Source organism: Spinacia oleracea, chromosome 3 (assembly GCF_020520425.1).
Source record: "Spinacia oleracea cultivar Varoflay chromosome 3, BTI_SOV_V1, whole genome shotgun sequence".
In the NCBI taxonomy this organism is placed as follows: domain Eukaryota; kingdom Viridiplantae; phylum Streptophyta; class Magnoliopsida; order Caryophyllales; family Amaranthaceae; genus Spinacia; species Spinacia oleracea.
Window position 1 is genome coordinate 98,727,672 of NC_079489.1, and position 26,560 is coordinate 98,754,231.

Consider the following 26,560-nt stretch of genomic DNA (forward strand, 5'->3'; position numbering starts at 1 on the left):
CTGACCATTATTGACAAAACTGTCGAAAAATCCTGCGAACATATAATCAAACACTAGAGGAAAAAACCTCAAGTGCGGGCTCATTTTAAGGGGTTTAGTGCGGGCTTTTACATGTGCAGCACATGGCCTGCCCGCACTTGGCATTTCTCAAGTGCTGCCAATATATGAGCCCGCACAAAACTATTTTTGTGCTGCCAATTTAGAAAATGTGCCCGCACTTGACAACTTTGTGCTGCCAATTTTCGAATACGTGCCCGCACTTGACAAAGTTTGTGCTGCAAATTTTCGAATACGTGCCCGCACTTGACAAACTTTGTGCTGCCGATTTTTTAAATGTGTCCGCACTTGACAACTTTTGTGCTGCCAATTTTTAAAATGAGCCCGCACTTGACAAACTTTGTGCTGGCAATTTTGTAAATGAGCCCGCACTTGACAACTTTTGTGCTGCCAATTTTGGGAATGAGCCCGCACTTGTGATATATATACGAGCCTATAAACGAGCCGTATTTGTTATATATCCTATTTTCCTGCCACATATTTTATATAATTCGACCACGCCACTAGTTAACCTCCATACAACATATAAAAAAGTACCCAATTATATAGATAATTAAATTGTACAGTTGAAAACTCGATTACATAACAGTCATAAAAAACTAGCATCCGTAACCTAAAATTCATTACAAGGAAATATAAAAAACAATACTAAAATTCACTACAAGAAAATATCAAAGACAATCACTAGAAATGAAGTTTGCCAACTTTTCTCGAACTTCATTTATCTCTTCAATCGTGAAAGGCTCCTCCCTCGAATTTTTGAGTACCTTACGAAGATCGACAATGAAAAAAAATATATGTATACTTTAGTTAGTTATATTATAAATATTGTATCGTAAAATAAAGTAAGACTTAATTTGCTCATACCAATGAAATAAAGAATAAAATTGTCGTTTTCGATCCAAACTCTTAACTAATGAACCTATATAGATATTCTAAACCTTTTACATGTTTAACATATTGTTTTTATGTTTATAAGTCTCATTATTACCTAATTTGGTCAAGTTATGCACAATTTAGGGTCGTTTGATCGTTATATGTAATAATTTTACTAACATTGTCGTTTTTGCTCCTAACTTTTAACTAATGAACCTAAAAAGGTATTCCAAACCATATAATTGTTTAACATACTTGGTTTTATGTTTCTAAGTCTCATTCTTACCTAGTTTGGTCATGTAATGCATATTTAAGGGTCGTTTGATCGTTATATGTCATATTTTGACTAAAATTGTCGTTTTCTCCTAACTCTTAACTAATGAACCTAAAAAGGTATTTGAAGCCGTATACATGGTTAACATACTTGTTCTTATGTTTCTAAGTCTCATTCTTACCTATTTTGGTCAAGTTATGCACATTTAAGGGTCTTTTGATCCTTATATGTCATATTTTGACTAAAATTGTCGTTTTCGCTCCTAATTCTTAACTAATGGACCTAAAAAGGTATTTTAAACCATATACATGTTTAACATGCTTGGTTTTATGTTTCTAAGTCTCATTCTTACCTATTTTAGTCAAGTAATGCACATTTAAGGGTCGTTTCCATGTTTAATACACTTTGTTTTATGTTTCAAAGACTCATTCTCACCCATTTTGGTGAAGTTATGCACATTTAAGCCTCGTTAGTTCATTATCGGTCACATTTTGACTAAAATGGCTACTTTCGGTCCCAACTTTCAACTAATGAACTTAAATGAGTATTTTAAAGTATAGCCATGTTTAATACACTTAGTTTTATGTTTCAACGACTCATTCTCACCCATTTTGGTAAAGTTATGCACATTTAAGCCTCGTTAGTTCATTATCGGTCACATTTTGACTAAAATGGCTTATTTCGGTCCCAACTATCAACTAATGAACTGAAATGAGTATTTTAAAGTGTTTCCATGTTTAATACACTTATTTTTATCTTTAAAATACTCATTCTCACCCATTGGGTGAAGTTATGCGCATTTAAGCCTCGTTAGATCATTATCGGTCACATTTTGACTAAAATGGCTTATTTCGGTCCCAACTTTCGACTAATGAACTTAAATGAGTATTTTAAAGTATTTCCATGTTTAATACACTTAGTTTTATGTTTCAAAGACTCAATCTCACCCATTTTGGTGAAGTTATGCGCATTTAAGCCTTATTAGTTCATTATCGGTCACATTTTGACTAAAATGGCTAATTTCGATCCCAACTTTCAACTAATGAACTTATATGAGTATTTTAAAGTTTTTCCATGTTTGATACACTTAGTTTTATCTTTCAAATACTCATTCTCACCCATTTTGGTGAAGTTATGCACATTTAAGCCTCGTTAGTTCATTATCGGTCACATTTTGACTAAAATGGTTGATTTCGGTCCCAACTTTCGACTAATGAACTTAAATGAGTATTTTAAAGTATTTCCATATTTAATACACTTAGTTTTATATTTCAAAGACTCAATCTCACCCATTTTGGTGAAGTTATGCGCATTTAAGCCTTGTTAGTGCATTATCGGTCACATTTTGACTAAAATGGCTAATTTCGGTCCTAACTATCAACTAATGAACTGAAATGAGTATTTTAAAGTGTTTCCATGTTTAATACACTTAGTTTTATCTTTCAAATACTCATTCTCACCCATTTGGTGAAGTTATGCACATTTAAGCCTCGTTAGTTCATTATCGGTCACATTTTGACTAAAATGGGTTATTTCGGTCCCAACTTTCGACTAATGAACTTAAATGAGTATTTTAAAGTATTTCCATGTTTAATACACTTAGTTTTATGTTTCAAAGACTCATTCTCACCCATTTTGGTGATGTTATGCACATTTAAGCCTCGTTAGTTCATTATCGGTCACATTTTGACTAAAATGGCTTATTTCGGTCCCAACTATCAACTAATGAACTGAAATGAGTATTTTAAAGTGTTTCCATGTTTAATACACTTAGTTTTATCTTTAAAATACTCATTCTCACCCATTTTGGTGAAGTTATGCACATTTAAGCCTCGTTAGTTCATTCTCGGTCACATTTTGACTAAAATGGCTAATTTCGGTCCCAACTTTCAACTAATGAACTTAAATAAGTATTTTAAAGTCTTTACATGTTTGATACACTTAGTTTTATATTCAAATACTAATTCTCACCCATTTTGGTGAAGTTATGCACATTTAAGACTCGTTTGATCATTATCGGTCACATTTTGACTAAAATGGCTAATTTCGGTCCCAACTTTCAACTAATGAACTTAAATGAGTATTTTAAAGTCTTTCCATGTTATTGCCGGAAACGGAAATATGGATCGTATCGGAAATATAAATATTATCCAAGTCGTAGATGTTGCCGGAAACGGAAACATGGTACGTATCAGAAAATATTATCGGAAATGGAAATATTGCCGGAATCGGAAATATTGCCGGAAACGGAAATATTGTCAGAATCGGAAATATTATCGGAATCGGAAAATAATTCCGGAAACGGAAATATTAAATATTTGTTCGAAACGGAAATTAATTCCGGAATCGGAAATATTAAATATTGTTCGTATCGGAAATAAATTCCGGAATCGGGAATTTAATCGAAAGCGTATCGTACGAATTAGCATCGGACGAGGCTCGCTAGACGAAGGCCCAGCACGAAGCCAGGCCATCGCCCAGCAAGCCACACGCATCACCAACACACGCCAAAGCCTCGACCAGGCCCAGCGCAAGCCAGGCCCAGCCGAAGCCATGGGCGCGCGCGGACAGTAGCATGGGCCAAGCGTTGTGCGCTCAGCGTGGGCCGCAAGGCCTGCGCGGGTGTACGGTGCTCGTGCGATGCTCGTGTGCGAATCCTAAAGCTATCGGGATTCGATAAAAGATTAAATCCTAAACCTATTAGATAAAGTTTATTTAAATAGAGTCCTAGCAGGATTCTAATTAAATAAATTGGTATCCTAATAGGATTCCAATTCCTTTTCCATACCTCTGTAAATAAGGGCCTAGGGTCATTATTTATACACAAGTTTTCAAGTATTCAAAGCTAGGATTTTTAAGCAGAAAAATCAGCCATAACTCTTGCCCATTTAGCCGAAAATAAGTAGTACCTTAAGGGCGATTCTAGTTGGTCAATCTTAAGGCGGATCCGGACGTGCTGTGGACTATCTACGGAGGGACGACACTTGGAGTCCTAAAGACTTGTTCTTGTTCGGTTCGGGCGCAGCTAGGGAAGGCACGCAACAAAGAGTATATATGCATCTAAACTATGCTAAATGATTATGTGTAAATAATATGCTTTCCTGGCTTTATGGTTTTTCCGCATGATTTATGAATTGTCATATGTATCATAACCTAACAGTGGTATCAGAGCCTCTTATTATTTTCATAATCTAAATTGCATGAACATGGTTAAATATTACAAATTTGCAAGAATTAAAAGGGGTGATTAATTTTCGTAATTGTTAATTAATTATTTAATTATACGTACGCAGTTTTTCGGCAGTTTCTTCGTTACTCATCCAAATCGAGTGATTTTTGTGTCAATTCCGCATGTAAAAGGCATTCTAAAATTTTGACAAAATTAATATTTTTCGGCCGAACCCAGAATTCTCAAATTCGAAGCCTAACTATGACTTTTCGGAGGTTTTAGTTTTTCGAAATGCAAAATTTCGTAAATTTAAGATGTTAAATTAAATATTTGCGATTCTTGTTGATAAATCTTGAATTTTTGATTGACCTACTGTATATGTTTAACAAGTTTGAATGCCTAGCCTTGTTAATTATGCAATCTAATTTGTAATTATGATTAATTTGTTGAAAATTAGAATAATTTAGAATTAATTTGATTTTCATAATTAATTATAATTTAATTAGATACCTATGATTAAAAACCACCATAAAAATTGTAAATTTATGTTAAATTTTAAAATTTTATGACCTAGACTTGAATCCATTTAATCGGAAATCAATTAAGTAATAAATTTTCGATTTTTCGCCCTAAAATTATGAAATTAATATTATTTATTAATTTGTCATTAATTTTGAATATAAATTTTAAATTTTTATACGATTCGCTCATATAACTTGCACGCACAAAGCAATGGACGCTACGTGTTACCCTTAAGGGGTGTTGTATAGTGCGGGCATGTGACGACGAGCAAGGGAGCTCGTCGCCGATGCGGTACGAATGCAATGAGCAAGGCCATGGTGCACGAGCACAAGGCAGCAGCCCTGCCTTGTATCGTGGGCTGTGTGCAATGGGCGAATGGGCGAGGGCGAGAGCAAGGCACGAGCAGTCGCGTGTGGGCAGCAAGCGAGCTGCGCCACAGCGCGCACTGCCTCGCGCAAGCGTGCGGAGCCTCGCGCGCAGCGAGCGCAAGCTCGCGTGCCACGAGTGCTACGCCCCAGCATCGATCGCTCGCGCGCAGCGAGCGCTATTGTGCGTGCGACGAGCGCTGCGCCCAGCGATGGCGTGCGAGCGCTATTGTGCGTGCGACGAGCGCTGCGCCCAGCGATGGCGTGCGAGCGCTATTATGCGTGCGACGAGCGCTGCGCCCAGCGATGGCGTGCGAGTGCGTGTTGCAACGTGCGACGAGCGCTGCGCCCAGCGATGGGCTGCGGCAGCATGCTTGTGCGTCGAGCGCTGGCGCGCGCAGCGAGCACCATGCGTGATGCCTTGCGATGGTGAGCAGCAGCGATGCGAGGCAGCGCATGGGCTGCGCGCACATGGCCAGCGATGGCTGTGTGCGTGTGGCCCATGGGCGTGCGTTGCGTGGGATTGTTGCGTTGCGATTAGATCGTTTTGAAATTTTAATTTGAAATTTTCAGTTTACGTAATTTTAATTAATTTTTAAAATTAATAATTTAAATTATTTTCTTGGATTTTAATTTTGAATATTGTAATTATAATAAATTTTATTTATTCTAATTATTTTACTAAAATTAAAATCATGAATTAATTTAAATACGACTGAAATTAAATTAAATTTTGGATTCAATTATAAATTTATATGAGCTTTAAATTTTAATTAAATTTGTATGTTTCCGGTTAGACTAGAAATACATTTTTATGTTTAAAATTAGTAAAGCATATGAATTTATTGGTTTAAGTGGGAGCCCTTTTTAGTCATAAACCCTTGATTAGGTCTACAAATCCTTAAGATTAAAACAACTTGATTAGAATTAATAAGGACTGAATAATTTGTATATTATTGGTGCCCTTGATTAATTGCTGCAAATGTTTACGTGATGCATAATGTGTTTTACTAACCAGCTATGTGGGCCATTCATGTTAATGAATGGGTGAATGGTATATATTGTATATGTACTGTTTTGCAGGTTATGAAGTGACTAGTATGGCCCAAATAGGATAGAAAATATGGTCTGCGTACCATTAATTTGAATGTAATTGGTCTAAAGTACCAAAGTTGTTTTTCAATTCAAATATGGTCTGCGTACCATCAAATAGTTGTAATTAGTTCTAATTATAGCTTATCCTATTTGAAGAAAATGGTGCCTCCCATGAAGATTTTCAAGACGGACTTTGAAGTTAAAGCTTCAAGATGAAGTCGGGCCATACTAGATCACATTTATCTTATGCATGTTTTAAGTTATTTATTGCTTTTAAATATGTCTTAAAATGCATGAGATCAAAGCTTGATTATGTTGTATGATTAAGGATTTTAGTTCACTTAAAATCTAACCAACATAGTAAGAGCCTTAAGTTCCAAACTTAAAAATTGAGTTAAAAGGTGCCATGCCAAAATATACACTATGCCAAAATAGTTTTCACTCAGCGAGGTGTTACTTATTGGTCCTAAAGGGGCAAGGTACACAAATAATTGTGAGTACATGTTAGTTTTGGTGAAACTCAACGATATAAGTAAGGAGTCCTTTTATGTCGTGGCAAAATCGATAGGTTTACATAATAAGTTCTTAGACGTACCTATCAACCAAGAATAGTTTCTAGACTATTAGCAAAAGGCTTTTGCTTACCTAAGATGTTTTAGGATTAAGTCGACAAACTGTGCTTAGTTCTTCAATGATTTTAGGATCTTGGAATCATTTTATTCACACCTGCCGGAACAATAAAATCGAATAAAATGCCAATAACTTGTTGAAATTGCATGATTACTTTAATTTTCAAGTTATTACTCATGATAAATGTTTAGACTTTGCATGCTTCAATGTATGTTTTAATTATTGTTTATAATTAAATATCTTGCACTGTAGTAAATCATTTAAGAAAGGTAACAGTAAATTTCCTCGATTGGTAGTGAATCCAAGAACGATTCACGGAAATGAGAGAAAGTGAGCAATTTAAAATGTACGTTTCTTATATCGACTTTTATGGTTGTTTTCGAGTATCAAAGTCGAATGGCAAACCGATTGGTGCTTGTGAATTCAAAATACAATGTAGTTTTGAGATCATAAAGCATTGAGTTTAAACGCTCAGCTTTACCAATGGTTAACAACCTAAAATCCTTTTTCCATTTAATTCTCGAATGAGTCTAGTTCCTAGACATTCGAATAGATCGATGCTTAGAGAAGTTTAGAAGCTTCTGGTAAGATCATCTAGTTGAAACAGAATATTCAACATAAATAAAATGGTAAGAACTCTGTTGGAATGACATCGGACATGTCTAACAAAGTATAAAAGTCAATACTATAGAATTCAATTCTTAGGACTATAAGAAAGGGTACAAGAAATAGGAAAACAAAGGAACAGATGAAAGGAATTTACAATTCCGTTTCTACCTATAAATTTATGTTTAAAGAGAAGTGACCTAGCAATCAAACTTCCTTGGTATCATATACCGCTTGAGGTTCTTACTTCGGTAATAACTCAAACAATGGAAGCTAGGATACACTAATGACCTACAAGTGGGAAATGAAGCATGGCAATGCTACATTAGTTGTAGGGTCATCTAGTTTGTTTTAAGTCCTTTCAAAGGCTGGAACTTAATGGCTATTTTGTTCCATAATCAACATACCTAAATTTCTGTTTCAAACACAGAAAGACTCACATTCAAGAAAACAAAAACAATGTTTGTTTGTTTATTTGAATAAAATAGACATTTACGGGTTGAGTGAATTTGCTTGATTAAAACAAACAACTCTTTAACAATAAAAACTTTACTAGGTTCAAATCAAACCCTTGATTTGAGTTCCACTAATCTTTGGCATTGTTGCTTAGACCATGTCAACAAGTTAACATTCACAAGCTCTATTTTAATGGACTTTTGAAAGTTGGTTGATTTCTAGATCAACTTAAGACAAGCTAGTCTTACTTGTTGAAAGTAACAAAGAATATGAACTATTGTTAGAACTCCTAGACGATAGAGTTTAAAGCTAAAGAAAGGTTTTATGACTTTATTATTTCACATGGATTTGAGTGAATATAGGTTTATTTACTCAAATGTGATATAAGTTGAATCTGTTTGGCTAGTTCAAAGATTCAGAAGTATAAAATTCACTTGGCAAGAAATCATAAAGATCTAGGAGAGATCATGTTGATGATTACTTGAGACCAAATATGATCATCAATGATTGTGTGTTGTAATTTCACAATCTAGGTCCATAAGATATGGCATATCTTAGTATGAATAATCGAAGTCAATTAGTACTTGATTCGATCAATGATGGATCATAAAGACTTTTCCTATAATTTCTAAAACAAAATGCTCAACTACCACCAAACTAAACCAAATTCGTCAAAGCTATTGAAAAGTAATTTCAAAATATCTTTTCATAATATATCTAAAGAGTTCCTAAACTCAGTGGGAGCTTAGTGTTTGTTATTCAACAAACTAAGGCCCCAAGTATAGATATATGTTTCATTGTGATTTATTCAAATGAGACACAAGGGTATTGTTTCTACCACGAATTTTTGAGAACATAATGTTTGTTTGCTCGAAATGATGTCCTTTTGGAGATTCGTTTCCAAAATGACAAGTGGGAGAAAATAGACCTCAAAAGTCTTCGAGGCGAACAACAAACATAGACGGACATTCCGGAGGATTTTCGAAGTTCTTTAGAAAATCCGAACACGTATTCTTTAAGGACTTTAGAAGTGGCTTTAAAAGAATAGACATCTCTTAGAAGACTTTACAAGTGCTTCAAGGAGAACAGAATATTCAAAGGACTCTCAAAGTGTCTGTTTATTGTTTGATACCCAAGTAGGCATAGAGTTTAGGTCAATGAAACTATGAGATTCTTCTATTAATAGTGAAGAAACCTACAACTTGCAGTCAAACTATTAATGAGTTTGTGACCTGTAAGAAAGCTATGACGAAACCTAGATTCCCTAAAATGGTTAGAGGCCATATATAGACTCAAATGTTTTAAATGGTTAGAGGCCATAAAACATACTCAATGTTTTGATGACAAAATTGAAATTTTGTTGATTTGCAAGAATAGTTTCACACCTATTGGTTGCAAGTTTGTTTTAAGGATAAAAACCATCAAAACATGAAATTGTGTTCACACATAAAGCTAAATTAGTTGCTAAAGGTTACAAGCAAATTCATGGCATGGATTATGTTGAAACCTCATGCATAATCGTAATGCTCAAGTCTATAATTCAAGCAATGATTGCATATTGGTACATATGACAATTGGATGACAAAACGTATTCCTCAATCAAATGTTGGAAGAAAACTATGTACATGGTATGTCATAGGATTTGTGGATCCAAATAATGCTTGAAATGAATGTTAGCTTATGAAATCTAAGTATAGATTTAAGCAAGCAATTGGGAATTGGAATTGTATTTTAGTGAAACTAATAAGTATTTTAGTTTCATAAAATGTACATGATTCTTATAGATATATAAGAAGTTTAGTGGGAGTACATAAAACTTAATTGGTCCTATGTGTATCACACATATCTCTCTATTGTGAAATAACATTCAAATGCTAATGACTTAGATTTGAAATTATTCATCAATGATGGACCATGGCGAAACTTAGTACATACTGGGTATTAAGATCTATTTACAAAGATCTTATAATATTGTTTTGGATTAAGTAATGGCATTTACTAAATCAAACACGAAATACTCCATTGGAGATATTCGATCCATGTGAATAAATCTAAGTAAAAGATGTCTAAGTAAGATTCTTAACCTATATTATATGTCAAAGAATTTAGCTAGATTTAGTATCTACTGAAACTAGATGAGCTAAACTTACATGAATAGAATTCAATTGGGAATTATTCTGCAAAAGAATTTATCATGTATGATATAATATGAGGATCGCCAAAAACTAGAGCTGTCAAAAATCGACCCGACCCAAAAACCGACCCGAACCCGACCCGAAAATACTGGGTCCTGAACAAGATTTTGTGACCCGTAACCCGATTTTATCCGAACCCGAACAACCCGAAAAGGAATGGGTCAAAACCCGACCGAACCCGTTTTAGACCCGACCGATTGAAAATCATTGTATTTATAGCAATAAATGAGATTATGAGAAAATTTAAGCATAAAAGACACGTTGTTTTTACTATTGTTCTGTGTAATATGATTTTAATTTGAATTATACGCCATTTTATGATTGAATTTGACAAAATATAAACTTTCGTAGGAAAATTTGTTAACTTGTGCCAATATTTTGTATATTTTTCACCTAAATTAATGAAAATATAATGCGCGTTTTAAAATCTCTCAACCCGTTGGGTCGACCCGAACCCGAAAGTTCTGGGTCTTGAACAAGCATTTGTAAACCCGAACCCGAAAGTGACCGACCCGATTCAACCCGAACCCGAAAGTAAATTTTTACAACCCGACCCGACCGACCCGTTTGACAGGTCTACCAAAAACGTATCGTATGGCTTTAGGCATAACGAACATATACCAATCTCTATTGATCTAAGTAAAGATCAACTAGATTGAGATGAAGAAAAACTTATGGTACTTGAAAAGGTACATAGGAATAGTTCTTGATTCAAGGAAATAAAGATATGCTAAATATTGATGCTACACGCATAAACACTGGCAAAGGATCAAGCAAGATTCCTTTGAAGTTAACCATTGACAAGGACGAGCTATAGAGCATTGTGTTTTGAAATGGCAACATGGATTGGAGACCATGAGTTGTTGCGTGGGAAATTAAAATAATAATTTCTATGTTCTAAGATATGGTTGGAGAGTCTTCCACATATCTATGAACTGCTTGGATAGGTAAATCCAAACAAAGCATCACTAGCAACCTATACAGTTGAAGTAAAAGTAATTATTGCCTAAGAAGCAATAAAACAGGGTTGTTTAAAGTTCTTCACTGAACTTGGGTAGATCACCTATCTGCTGGATTGATGGTTCTTCATTGAAAAATGCGTAGAACCACTCTTGAAGCAAGAAAACCGTCTGCTAACTTGATGGTTCTTCATTGCAAAATGAGTAAAACCACCATCAAAGTAAGAAAGACTAGATCACACAATAAACAAACTCGAAAAGTACTTATCATCATATCTCGAAGAACATTCGATGAAAAGGATGTTAAGATTGGCAAAGCGTGATAACTAAACCTATGCAACAAGTGAGAAGCAACACTCACGTTGTAGCACTGGAAATCAAGCATAGCTTTGAATTCCATGAACTGTTTTAAAGATGGGTTTGAGGCCCATGGTTGTAAAACATTGGGTTGAACATTTATCATATATGAAATGTATTTTCATATTCCATTTAATCTTGGTTTAGTATTAAATGATGAGTCCCTTTAATTTGACGATATATTCAAGATAGACTGTCAGGACCAGTCCTGTGACTAAGAAATGTCTATCAAGTGAACTTGAATGTCAAAGGTTGAAAATGGTCCCTAGTCGGAGTTTTCTATAAAATTGGACGCATAGAAAACGTTAGACGATTAGAATGCAAGATGATTAGTAGTTCTGTTTCTTGAACTATGTGGACATGGATATGTCATAATCATTTGCATAGATACTTACTTTGGAAAGACTAGTATCGGACAAGACCTATGAAACTTTACTGTAAGAGATGAAAATCTGTCATAAGTAAATTTCATTAAAATTATTAGACACTAAATCCTCAATACCTGAGTGATTTGAGATTACTTGTTTGAGAACTGGTTGCTTTGACGTTGACCAACCATCGCACCGTAAAAGGAGGCTATAAAGGCAACGCTCAGGTAATCACCTATCAAACGAAGTCTAATCTCAAGATCGCAAGATTGGGATGTTCCTCCCATAAATCGGGATGAGATGCTTAAAAGTTGTACAAGGCCACTCGGAGAGCTAGAAACTGTGAAATGCATGGCCGTGCTCGGATGAATCATAGGCTATGATTATCTGTTTATTTGATCAGTTGAACTCTGAAACCGAGGAACACCTCTAGACATAATAAGGATGACAACTCTTACCTTATGTTCAAGAGCAAGCATCGAGCGACATAGGAATTAGGAAATGCACACTTGTCCCTAAGGACAAGTGGGAGACTGAAGGAAATAATGCCCTTGGTCCAAGTATGCATTCAATGTTAAGTCTAATAAATGCGGTTCAGTATTAATTAACAAGTTAATAATTCAGTGAGATCAAGTGAGCTGAATGCCTAGCTAGAGGCCGCTTCAGTTCAAGTGGAATTAATGATATTAATCCACAGCTTACTCTTGACTGAACCCGTAGGGTCACACAAATAGTACGTAAACGGATCAAGTATTTAATGGCATTAAATACACCATCTATGGATATTCGGAATCGACGGATCTTGGTTTCAGTGGGAGCTGAGATCGTCATAGGCAAGAAATGAATACTCCGGAAACGATGATATTGCCGGAAACGGAAATATGGATCGTATCGGAAATATAAATATTATCCAAGTCGTAGATGTTGCCGGAAACGGAAACATGGTACGTATCGGAAAATATTATCGGAAATGGAAATATTGCCGGAATCGGAAATGTTGCCGGAAACGGAAATATTGTCAGAATCGGAAATATTTTCGGAATCGGAAAATAATTCCGGAAACGGAAATATTAAATATTTGTTCGAAACGGAAATTAATTCCGGAATCGGAAATATTAAATATTGTTCGTATCGGAAATAAATTCCGGAATCGGGAATTTAATCGAAAGCGTATCGTACGAATTAGCATCGGACGAGGCTCGCTAGACGAAGGCCCAGCACGAAGCCAGGCCATCGCCCAGCAAGCCACACGCATCACCAACACACGACAAAGCCTCGACCAGGCCCAGCGCAAGCCAGGCCCAGCCGAAGCCATGGGCGCGCGCGGACAGTAGCATGGGCCAAGCGTTGTGCGCTCAGCGTGGGCCGCAAGGCCTGCGCGGGTGTACGGTGCTCGTGCGATGCTCGTGTGCGAATCCTAAAGCTATCGGGATTCGATAAAAGATTAAATCATAAACCTATTAGATAAAGTTTATTTAAATAGAGTCCTAGCAGGATTTTAATTAAATAAATTAGTATCCTAATAGGATTCCAATTCCTTTTCCATACCTCTATAAATAAGGGCCTAGGGTCATTATTTATACACAAGTTTTCAAGTATTCAAAGCTAGGATTTTTAAGCAGAAAAATCAGCCATAACTCTTGCCCATTTAGCCGAAAATAAGTAGTACCTTAAGGGCGATTCTAGTTGGTCAATCTTAAGGCGGATCCGGACATGCTGTGGACTATCTACGGAGGGACGACACTTGGAGTCCTAAAGACTTGTTCTTGTTCGGTTCGAGCGCAGCTAGGGAAGGCACGCAACAAATAGTATGCATCTAAACTATGCTAAATGATTATGTGTAAATAATATGCTTTCCTGGCTTTATGGTTTTTCCGCATGATTTATGAATTGTCATATGTATCATAACCTAACAATTCTCACCCATTTTGGTGAAGTTATGCACATTTAAGCCTCGTTAGTTCATTATTCGATAATATATAAATACTTTAGTTATATTATAAATATTGTATGGTATAATAAATTAAGACTTAATTTGCTCATAACAATGAAATAATGAACCGTATAATAATAAAAATGGTTTATTTCGCTCTCGACTTGCAACTAATGAACGAAAATAAAGTGAAAGCCACAAGTCTTGATTGCAGATACAATTACCTTTCAAGAACTTGGTAAGGATCCCGTACGAACTTAAGTTTTCCATCAATCCAAATAGAATATCGAACATTGGAAAAAATTTGTGCAATAGAAGCTTGGGGATCTGTTAAAGAAATAATCAAAATCAGCCAGATTCTAAAAATAATCAGCAATAAGGTTGAATCACTTTCAGCAAAAACTTCCTTACAACAACTACTTGAAAAACTAAACATCTAGCAATACACCAGGATAGTTCAGAACAACTTGAGGGAGACAAAATAGGAAGCACCGTCTTTGCAATGAGTCTCCCTTACTCCCTTGCATTAGTGGGGGGTTCTGAAATGAAAGATAAGAGTAGTTTGTCCAAAGACATCTCGTGTATAGATGTACTCATATTGTCAAGGCCTAATGAACTATTTTTATTTGAATAACATATGCTCTCTAAAAGGGGAGGGCGTAGTGCATGAGTTTGATATCCACAATTCCATTAAGAAAATTCCAGAACATGCAAGAATTAAAAGTTATGGTCAAATCAATTTTCAAGTTCACAAACATTCTCCATCCAAAAGTGTAGTAGAACTTTGATTTAGACTTGTATTAACATAATTGACTTGATTAGGAAAAACATGAAATTGTCAAGTTCACTGTTCCATCCTCTCACAACAAAAGTGACTACTGCAAAAAATAAGTAAGCAAAGATGATTTAGGAACCACCAAGAAACTTCAAACAGTAGAAAACCCTAGCTCGAACACTCTACGTCTCTACCTAATTGTCCCCTAGACAAGGTTTCAAGCAATTTCCTTGGCTACTTTATTAGCTCTGCCAAATGTTACTATAACTAAACGAAATACTAGTAAATCTTTATTTTTTATTTTTTTATGTTAAAAATCTATTTTAGAACTCTAGACATTGAAAGTTCCCAGGCTCAATGTGAAAGAAGTATAACAAAAATTAAATACGTACTAGACTTGGGCCTGTAATGAATTTCATGAACATCACCCAAAAATTCCAACAAAGAAACCACGTCGACAACTACAAATCAACAGAGAAGTATACCTGTTTTACTTGTATACTCAAATACAAATCGAGCATCTTCTAAATCGCTCTCACTTGGGCAGATAGTGATTCGAGAATATCCTTCACTTAGCTCCAGCAATTCCTTTTTTTGAAGCATTTTATTCACAACTGCAGCAGCTCTTCCACCCGGCACCAGCTTGTACACAAAACGAGTCTACACCCTAGACTACACGCAGGAGGTCCGCAAACCAGACTGCAATATCAAAGAAGCAGTAGAAGCCAGATGCAGCAGCCAAGAGCACCTGCAACCAGAAGCAGAACCTGCACACAACCACCCTGCACACAACAGACCAATCACAGAAGCAACCAAACCCAGAAAAAAAGAAGTGCAGCAGTATAGTGACAGTCTGCATTCAGCATAAACACAACAGCAGAAGCAAGCCAACATGCTCCCAAACCAAAACATCACACCTGATGCAGAATCGAAAAGAAGCACCGCTGCAGACTATGTTAAGGGACTAAAAAATGATTTGCAATAATCCACCACTACCACAATAATAGCCTTAACACCATACTGCCAACCAAGAGGGAATTTCAATCTAAACATGCTCAGAATAGAATCAACCAAGAATTTCAACATTCCAATACAAGTGCATAATCCAATTAAATCCGGTCTAAAACATGATCCATTCATAATCAAAACATAAATAATCATTACTACACAATTATAAACTAACAGATTCAAGGAACATGAGAGAGAAATTTGATTACCCGGAAAAAGCAACCCGACATTTTCCAGGGTTTGGAGAAACAAAAATTAAATTTCGACTTTCCAAAATACAGATTGGATGGAAGATTCAACCGTTTATTGATGAATAAGATAGAACTAGGTTACAAATTTAGGCAGAAGATTGAGCGGCGTGAAAGTGAGGCATCCTCGAGGAGGACAAAAGAACTGAAGGTTGGTAAAAATGTCGTGAAGAGGAAGAGGAAGAGGAACAGGAAGAGTTCGGCGGTGGGGGAACAGGAACGGCGACGCCGCAGGAAGAGGAAGAGCAGCGGCGGCGCGGCTTGTCGTGGTGTGTGCTGTGAATTTTGAGTTTGGCGGCCTTGTTAGAAACCAGAGAAGGGGAAGTGGAGAAGCGGGAAAATGAAATCTCTTGGGAAACTATTTAGCAATCTTTTGTGCTGCTGTTTTGTGAAACGAGCCTGCACTTGAACTCAAGTGCTGCCAATTTTTTAAAATGTGCCCGCACTTGTGAAATTATTTTTTATTTTTATTTTTTTTTGCTCTCAAGTGCTGCCAATTTATTAAATGGCCCTCACTTGAAGAGAAGCACATGAGGATTTTTCCTCTAGTGAAATAATCGCACGAGTTTGCAATTAATTACATATACAAAATTAATCACCCCTTTAATTCATTGCAAATTTATAAAATTTAATCCATGTTAACTATAATTGATTATGGAATTCATTAGAGGCTCGTGATACCACTGTAGGGTTATGAATAATATAAACAATATAATTCATGCAGAAAAACCATAAAGCCAGGAATCCAAATTAATTGCCACATAGTCAATTAGCATAATTAGGATACATACAATGTGATGCGTGCCTTCCCTAGTTGCTCCCGAACCGAACAAAAACAAGTTTAGGACTCCAAATGTCGCCCCTCCATAGATAGTCCACGGCACGTTCGGATCCGCCTTAGATTCCACCAACTAGAATATTCTCTAAGGTATTATGTGCACTCGGGAAACTCACAATAAAGTTAGGCAAATATTAAATTCTCTCTTGAACTTAATGTATTGGAATACTTATTAATTGCATTATAAATTGTGATCATGATTCATGAATCACATATTTATAGGGTGGAAATAACGGAGTTTGAATTTTACTAGGAATCGAATAACTAAATCTATTAGGATTCTAGTTAAATAATATCATTAGAACATTAGGTTTAATCAAATACCTAAGTATTTCATATTTAACTAAAATATCCAAATTGAGTAGAATTAGGAAAACGCGATTACTTGACAACCAAGTAATCCTAACCGGCCAAGGCATTGCATACATGGCCTAGGGCCCAACCTGCTATGCAGCCCGCAGCCCCGCAGCCCACGAGTGGGCGCTACTGCTCGGCTCGTCCCAAGAGCGCTGGGCGCTGGCAGCAACCACGCGGTCCATCTTGTTAGGCGCTGCTTTGCTCGGCCTGCTTTGCTCGATGCTCCCTCGCGCGGGCTTGCTTGGCTTTGGGCCTGGCGCTTGCGCTGGAACTTGCGTCTCGCAAGCTCGTTCGTCGATCGTTCGTACGTCGCGCTTCCGATTCGTTTTTCGATTCCGGAATTCATTTCCGATTCGAACAAATATTTAATATTTCCTATTCCGGAATTTATTTCCAATTCGAACAAATATTTAATTTTTCCGTTTCCGGAATTTATTTCGGATTCCGACAATATTTCTGATTGCGGAAATATTTCCGTTTCCAGCAATATTTCCGATTCCGGCAATATTTCTATTTCCGATAATATTTTCCGTTGCGAGCCATGTTTCCGTTTCTGGCAACATATACGACTTGGATAATATTTATATTTCCGTCATGATCCTTATTCCGTTTCCGGCAATATCATCATTTCCGGAGCATTCTATATTTTGCCTTTTGACGATATCAACTCCCACTGGAACCGAGATCCGTCGTTTCCGAATGTTCATAAATAGAGTATTTAATGAATAATATATTCACTTAAATACTTGATCCGTTCACGTACTATTTGTGTGACCCTACGGGTTCAGTCAAGAGTAAGCTGTGGATTAATATTATCAATTCCACTTTAACTGAAGCGGCCTCTAGCTAGGCATTCAGCTCACTTGATCTCACTGTATTATTAACTTATTTAATCAATTAATTCTGAATTGCATTTATTAGACTTAGCATTGAATGCATACTTGGACCAAGAGCATATTTCCTTCAGAAACATGCCAAGGAAGCCAAGATTAGGTATGCGGTTCTGTCGCGATCATTCGGCACATTGAATATTTCAGGTCGTCCCAACTTAATAAGGAAATACTTGTGGCGTAGTGTTCAATTTCTTCAATACAGCTTCCTCATCGACGCACTACTTGCCCAAATTACATCAATATTGTGCCCAGTGGAGTCGCCACTGTGAGGGGGTCGAAAAACACGACGGGCATTTAAGAATATGGCCTGCAAGACATTCCCCTCTGATGTGGCAAACATATTATGTAAATAGGAACTAATAGTGGGCGTTAGCCTCTCTTTACTAGTCTATAGGAGTCGTTATTCAGTTTTACAACAACATTGAAGAAAAATGACAAAACCCGGTTATCGTGATATGCCTAAAGTGCAAACATATTTAACTCACAATGGTCATAGGTTCCCTTGTGATCCTTGTTCTAGATATCTCTCAACGTACATCCAACGGAGTAGTGATTGAGAGTTCGGGGGACGTTTACTAATACAGGGATTGCCCAATATTATCCCACGCGGCGGTCCTTACTAGTTACGCGACGACGAAAGGGACATGCGTTATGCTACATTACTAATCTGATTTGGTTTTAATGAACAGATAATTAACTAAACAGTGTGATAAATACGGCAGACGGATGAGAATGCGTGACAGAGAGAGAAAAAAGCTTCAGTCAATACTCAAGCTTTGGGTATTATGTGGGGATTGTGTGACATTTTCCAGATTTCAGAGGCCCTATTTATAGTGTAACAGGCCGGAATTAAATAAGTTTGAAGAAATGAGATTTTTCTGAGAAGTAACCTGCAGCGCTAGAATTATATAGCGCTCTGTTCAGGAGCGCTGTTATTTTCTAGCGCTTAGTAGGGAAACGCCAAATCTGTTTTTTAATAGCTGGATTAAAACTTTTTTTTTTTGCATGATTGGGTGAGAACCAAATTGTAGAGCCAGAGTATTCTGGCGCTGGCTTTGGCGCGCTGGAATAATTGTGGCACATGTGTGCCTAGAGCTAGAAATTTCTAGCGTTGGTGTTTTACTCCACTTTTCCAGATTTATCAGATTTTATCCGAATCTCACTCACGATTTTATCTCTTAAAAATATTGGTTGGGATGCAACTCCTATTCTTTATCCGAGGATTAATTGTAATGCAACGTAATCACTTGAATATTTATCTTATACAATTACCATTTTGGACAACAATTAAGCATAACAACTACTATAAATAGCCGTTACTAAAAATGGAAATATGATTTGGAGATTGTCAGTCAGTTACAGGTTGTTCGTCGTATGCTTAGGAAAGCTTAGTCAAGCAGTGGTTGGTTTCATCATCGAACACACCACTTCGGTCCTAGGGACAAATGTAGGTGTCTAGAGTTATCCCCCACTTTGATTAAGTATGGGAAAGACGATAATCAAAGTATTGGTAGACGGAGTGAGTCTGGAACTTAGTCTTGTTAAGGCCAAATATAAACGAAGGTCTCACAAGCCCCCGAATTATAAAGTTTGACTTCAGGGTTATCACTAGGAATGCTAACCGTTCCCTCACGAGTCATTGATAATCTACTGACTTGAACTGACTTCTCACAGAGTCATTGACGAATTTCAAATGGTGAAAACAATTTTTTGAAAACAGATACTTAACTTGATAGAATACGGGAAATGGGATAAAAGACCTTTATAGAGAGGAAGGGATAAACTTCAAACGAAGACGAGTAATGGGTAAACCTTAAGCAGGGAACGAGGATCGGGACCTCTAACTTGGGGAGAGGATTGAGACCTCTAATGGGAAGAAGATCGGGACTTCTAACTTGGGGAGAGGATTTACATCTCTTAATGTGAAGAAGATCGGGACTTCTAACTTGGGAGGAGGATCGGGACCTCTAATGGGAAGAAGATCGGGACTTCTAACTTGGGACGAGATCGGGACCTCGTATTGAGAATAAGATCGGGACTTTTAACTTGAGAATGAGGATCGGGACCTGTAATGGGAAGAAGATCTGTACTTGTAACTTGAGAGTAAGGATCGGGACCTCTGAATGGGATGAATATCTGGAATTCTAACTTGAGAAAAAGGATGGGGACCTCTAATGGGAAGAAGATCTAGACTTCCAACTTGAGAATGAGGATCAGGACCTCTTTATGGGAAGAAGATATGGACTTCTAACTTGAGACTAGGATCTGGACCTCTAATTGGAGGAAGATGTGGACTTCTAATTTGAGAATGAGGATCGGGACCTTTAATGGGAAGAAGATATGGACTTCTAACCTCAGAATTTCTGAGGATCATGATTTTTAGAAAATCGTTACCTAAAGTGGGGTACGGTTATTTCCCGGAATATCGATGCCTGTCAGTGGGCTTCACGAAGTAAGTTATTTTTAATTTTTTTTAAAATAATAAAAAAAATTGAAATACCATTACGTTTTCCGCGGGAAGGAAAATGGAACATAGTTAAACAATTATTTGGCGTGAAAATGAGCGAAATAACACGACATTTTGTCTGATACAGCGCGTGCATGGCTGCGCTGGAAATTTTCCAGCGCGTGCATCCGAGCGCTGGTAATTTCCAGCGCACATCTTTAAATACGAACAGCGCAGCGGTAGTTCGCCATATCTGCTGCTGCTGCTTGGTATTTCCGAGAGTTTGCTCTCAATTTCCTTTGTCAATTTTGATGGGATTTTCTTGCTTGCTTCACCAAAATCGTCCCGAAGTCATCCTAGATCACATATATGTAAGTTTTTCGAATTTAACTCGATTTTTGTCTTAATTTTGAGTAAAAATTCGTACAAAATTTCATACTCAAATTGAATTGGGGTTTCTTGATTTTACCCCAATTTCTTGCAATTGTTTGCTTGTATATGATGTTTATAAAATGTATAAGTGTCTAGGCATGTTAATTTTTTTCAAGTGTATTGATTTTGGGTAATTTTGAGCATTTTCAAAATTAGCCCCCAAGTGTGCCTACCAATTGGTATTGGGGCACAAGCAATGTAGGTGTTCTTAGTGTGTTGATTGCGATTTACATGGTCCTTGAATGATAGAAAGTGCATGAATTTGATATTCGAAGTTGTTTATGGTCAATTTTGCGTGTATGAATTTATTACTAATTTCGAACTTAGTAACATGTTCATATTTAGGGAACAAATTTGTTTAATACCACTAGCTTGAGATGCTCAGAATTTTGGAATGTTATTTGTTTGCATGTTGGGTTTAAGATATGATGCCTTATAGTTTTCGTGTTCTTTGCGAAATTTAGCATGTCAGGCGATCCTACGTCCTCTTTTACGGAAGGGGATGCTTCTGACTACATGGTACAGCCGCGTGTAGCTCCTTCTCTCCCGAAGAGGTGTGAGCCTACTCGTCGAGCTTCTCGGGCTTCTCAGAGGACCAAAGGTGGTTCTTCGACTCCTCCGTTTGAGCTTATGGGAGGAGAGGAGTCTGACCCTGAGGAAGAGCCGGCTTGGTTGGGCCCTACTGAGTTCGATGGGGTCGGACTGCACTATGATTTAGGGCATCATGTGGTATCTCGGTTTCGGGCCGGTAGAGGTGGTACGCCCTAACGCATCTAGGCGGTTCTTACGGTTGATTTGTGAGTGGTGGTGAGATACCATCAACAATTTTCAATTTCCCTGAGGGGAGATGACCATTCTCTCGAGGAATATACTTCCTTTAAGGGTTTGTCCTTTATGGGTACTTCGATTTTTATCCCTAGGGACGGGGAGCTGTCGTCAAAGAGGACGGTTAGAGATTTTATTGGTGAGGAATTGGCTGTTGAGGCGGAGAAGTATCGAGAGAAGAGAATGACTTATTCCTTGTTGGTGTCTGTTTTGGCGGAGGGTCGCCCTTCTAGTGCTTTTGCGAGGTTATATGCTCGCATTTCCAACTTGTTGTTCTTGAATTCGACGATCTTGTCCAACTGTTTTGAGAGGGTTGATCTCTGGCTGATTCCGTTGGTGCGGAATCTGTCTAAGATGGACTCGTTTTGCTGGGGTGGGCCAGCTTACGCGAACCTGATCAGTCACATGAGCGTGGTCGTGAGGGTTCTGGATGGTCCGGATAGGCATGTGAGGCCTATTTCTCTATGCGTCGTGTCGCGGCTTATCAAGGTATGTTCCTTGTTTACTCTGTAGGAATGCTAAATGGACGGGGTACTTATTCCAACCTGTTTCTTTCCTGTTATTGTCTTTTTGCAGTTGTGGGCTTTCGAGCGCATGCCGCTTTTTGCCCCTCGGTCTGGCAGGGTGGACGGAGGTAACCCCGTGGCCAACTGCTGGGAAGTTTAAGAGACGGCTCACTATGTCGAGATTCAAAGACATGATCATGACTGCGCACCCTGACAAGGTAGGTGTAGCTAGTTTTGTCTTCATATTGTCTCGTTTTATGTGAGTTACTTGACCTATTGTTTTTTGTTTATTCTGCAAACATGTGGGTTGGTTCTGCTGGGCCCGGCTGGGCGAGATGGCGAAGTTGAGGGAAGCTCGACAACAGTCTCGGTGGCGGATCATGTATCAGGGTCTCAGTGGTCCTGCTTGGTTTTAGGGGAGCAAGTCCTCCGGCAGACGACAGAGCTTGTGCGGGTGCCTGTCGCCCCCTAATAGCATGTTGCGCCATACGGGTATCCTTCTTAGTCGTCGGGCGGTGCTTCGACATGGTGTGCCTGCGTGACAGTTGGTGATTGCTGATGCCAGCTATTCGGATTTCGTGCGCGACCGTATCTTGCTTCCCCCGGTCGTTGAGGTACTTATAATCTTGAATTATGTTGATATGCACGTGTTTTCTCTTTCTTGATGTGTTTGACTAATAGTTTGTCTGTGTTGCAACCTTAGCCTAGGGATCATGACGATTGGATGCCGCCTGATTGTGTGATTCATTATACCACGGCGGGTGGTTCTAGGATGACAAATGAGGTGTCTGTCATCCCCGTCGAGGAGGGAGTTCACCCGTTAGTTCTTGTGAATGCATGCACGGTATAATATCTTGTTAGTCTGGCAATTATACTTGTTATATGCTTGTTTTATTTATGAATGTTGACGTTTCCGCTCCTGTCAGGTACCTGTTAGGATAGTCAACCAGGTAGTCAGGGTGGTTAACCGGTTGAAGGTCGCGATGTCCTCGACTCGGGCGGCTCTTTCCTACATCAACCCGGGTTTGACTCAGGTAGTGTGCCTGGTCATTTTATTTTAGTTTGTCAAGTAGTGTGCTAACTTGTCATCTGACCTTTGCAGACTGAAGCACCGCAGGCTCGTGCACATGAGATAGTGCGGACTGCTCGGAGGGACCGACACTCTTTTGAGGGTGATCGTGGTGCCTCTGGGTCGCATGCGAGACCCCATTTTTCAGATTTCGGGTTGGGACAGAGGCATGTGCGGCCGTTGATCGAGCCCTGGAGGAGCTATGCTGGTTTGTCCAGGGTGCCGACGTCCCAAATGGGATGGCAGGTCCCCCCGTTTCAGCCATTCCAGGCCGGTTGGCAGCCTCAACCATTTCAGTTGACTTTCACCACCGGGTGGGTGCATGCACCGCAGACGCAGAGTTGGGGATCTTCTCAACTCGATGACTTGTTCGATGGATTGCATGGTTCGCAGGGTGCAGGTACGAGTGGAGGTGCTCATGATGAGGAGGACTAACCCTTCCCTCCAGGGTTCATCGGGCCCCCTTAGTAGGCCATGTGTTTATTTAGACATGTAGTATTTTTCGTACTTGATACTCATGTTACGATTTTGTATATAATTTTAAATTTTAAGTATTTAGCTTCTGCTTTTTGTTCGTGCATTGAATCCATTTTGCGAAAAATAGGCCATTTTTTTGCCTCTTGCTTAGTCGGAGGTTGATGAGGGACATTTATGTCGCCCTTAGCTTAGAATTTTGGTTCATTTTAAGTTTTTGTACCTCTAGCTTTCTTGATGTGGAAATCTTTGCATCCATCTTTGCCATGTCCGGCTATTCTTATTGGTGAGTTCGTTCTTTATTACGGTTCTTTGCAGGACTTGCTCCCACGTCATCACCGGCAATATCCTTTTAACTCACATGCATTCTTTGGGATCGGGCATTATCCTTGTGGGGCATTGGTTGCATGGGTAGATGTGCCCCTCCTAGTTTCGTTTTAGTCCTTGAGGACATGGCCTAATTCAAGCTTGGGGGGAAATTCTATTGTTTGGTTGCTACTTATATCTCCATGTGATGGATTGCTTGATTTTGTGAATATTTTGTGATTTTGTGCATATTTCTTGATTAGTTTCATTGATTCTCTTTATTTTCTTTATTTTCTTTTCTTTTTCATTTCTTTTTTGTTTCTCTTTGCTTTTCGATCATAGTCAAGACAAGTTTTTCTACTTTTTAGGATTTATTCTTGATTCGGGGATAATAAAAATGGAGCTTGTAGGTTAGAATGCTTTTATTCCTAATTGGTAGATGTGTGCACGGTTTTCAATGTCTTGGTTCGAGTCTAGGATTTAGGTGTTAACAAAGTCGGTTAGAAATTTGGGTAGCATGAGTATTGAACCCTTGGTTTGTGGTAAGACGGTGTCGATCTCTCTAGTGACTTGAAACCGGAGAGGGTAGTATTTGCTCCCATTTGTGAGGATCATGTTCATTTTAGCCCAAACACATGTATACATATATTGAGTGTCATGGATCCTTGGCTTGACTTTCTTATACCCCAAATTTGACTTTTTCCTTCCCGAGACCGCGACCGAACTACTTTAGGGGACGATAGAGGTATTTCTTTCGGTGACTATTTTTCTTTTTAGCTTAGGACATTATTTTCTATTTTTCTCATATATTTTTGTTTGCACTTTCCCCCTTGCTAGCCATTTGAGCCTTGCCCCTTCATTTCTTATAAGCTCATTGCCTATTAGCCTTTGTTTTATTTTCACCCTTAGAAGTGATAGTGAAGCTTTGTGTTATTGCTCTTAATGGCTTTGAATGATTATGCAATGAAGAGGAATGATTGATGTTGGTTAGAATGGAAAGTTTTTTGGAAATATGTTGTATATAGTGAATAAAGAAGCATAAGCAAAAAGAGAAAGGGAAGTTTTGAAAAAGCCAAAAATAGAGAAAAACAAGGCAATGAGAAAAGTTTCAATTGAAACACAAAAAAAGGAGAAAATCAAATCAAGAAAAGTTCAAAAAGAGTTTTAGTTTAGTTTTGTTGTTGAATAAGCTTGGGGGTGCCCCAAATAAGTGATGTGAATTTGTTTTGGTTCTATTTGCTTGAGTAAAGTTCATTTTGCGCTTCACTTTAGTGTTGAGCACCAATTTTCAAATTTGTTGCACGCCCTTTCCCCTAGCCTATACGTTACACCATAAAAGCCCTCTTGACCCTTTTGAGTTGAGTCGTTGTCGGTGGAGGGAGGATTTGGTCAAATTTATGGATGGGATTGTCATGATAAGATGTCGAGTAACCCTCTCTCCTCTCTTGAAATTCTTGTCTTTTTCGGCGCCTTCGCGGCGTCACGAGAAGCTATCTTTGAGGGTGAATGGGATCTAGAGAGTTTACTCGGTAAGAACAGTTGAAGGGGGATAGATAAATGCAAATCCTCAGTTCTCTTTGCTTCACACTTGAATCCTTCACTCGACTTAGGACATAGGTTAGCGTGCATTCGATTATTGGTTAGTAATATTAGCATTCGTTTGTGCTCGTTCCATAATAAAAGCCCGGTTCTTGATTCTTTTTGTAGTTTTCCTTTTCTTTTCTTTTCTTTTCTTTTCTTTTCTTTTCTTTTCTTCTCTTTTCTTTGTTTGTTTTTAGTTTATTTTCCTTTTTAGGTCTTGCCTTGATTCAATTTTTGGAAGAGTTATGGGTTGAACTCTTTGGAAACCCTTGCGAGATCCAACTCTCCTTCATGAGCGATTGTGGGATTTAAAGAGCTTGTTGCATGTGCTTAAATGCAACCGTGATTCCTACGAAAGTGAGTTAGTGTGCATTCGTGTAGTTCTTATTTTCGTAATTTTGATTTTGAATAATAAGCCCATTCTCCTCTCCGTTTCTCATTCTAGCTTTGCTTGAGGACAAGCAAAGGTTTAGCTTGGGGGAGTTTGATGAGCGACATTTATGTCGCTCTTAGCTTAGGATTTTGGTTCATTTTATTAGCATTTTATTATTATTTTTCCTTCGTTTTATCGTTTTTAGTTCGTTTATCGCATTTTTGTATTAATCGTAATATTTTCTCATCTTGCGTAGATTTTAGTCATTTTTTGCTTTAAACGTGTCTTTTGTTCGCATTCTCATTGCGTAAGGGTCGTTTTGAGCATTAACGTGTTTATAATGTGTCATTATGCTTGACGATGTTTAATATGATTTTACGATTTGTAAAAATGCGATGTGAATTATTAATACGATTTTCTATTCTTAACGTTGAATTTGAGGATGGGTTCAAGCAATCCAATACTCATATTAAGATGATTGAGACCCAACTAGCTCAACTTGCTAGCACCATCAAGGAGCAACAAGTGCACACAAGTCTCCCACCCCAAGGTCAACCTCCTAAGCAA

The 26,560-nt window shown here is 38.0% G+C and overlaps 1 long non-coding RNA gene across 1 annotated transcript; it reads right to left on the reverse strand.

Moving 5' to 3' along the window:
* Positions 1–587: 587 nt before the first annotated feature.
* Positions 588–16,314, reverse strand: LOC130470447 (uncharacterized). Its single transcript, XR_008930772.1, has 4 exons — positions 15,855–16,314; positions 15,123–15,419; positions 14,087–14,189; positions 588–824 (listed from the first exon to the last, which is right to left on the reverse strand). It is a non-coding gene; the product is annotated as an uncharacterized lncRNA (long non-coding RNA).
* Between the last annotated feature and the right edge of the window lie 10,246 nt (positions 16,315–26,560).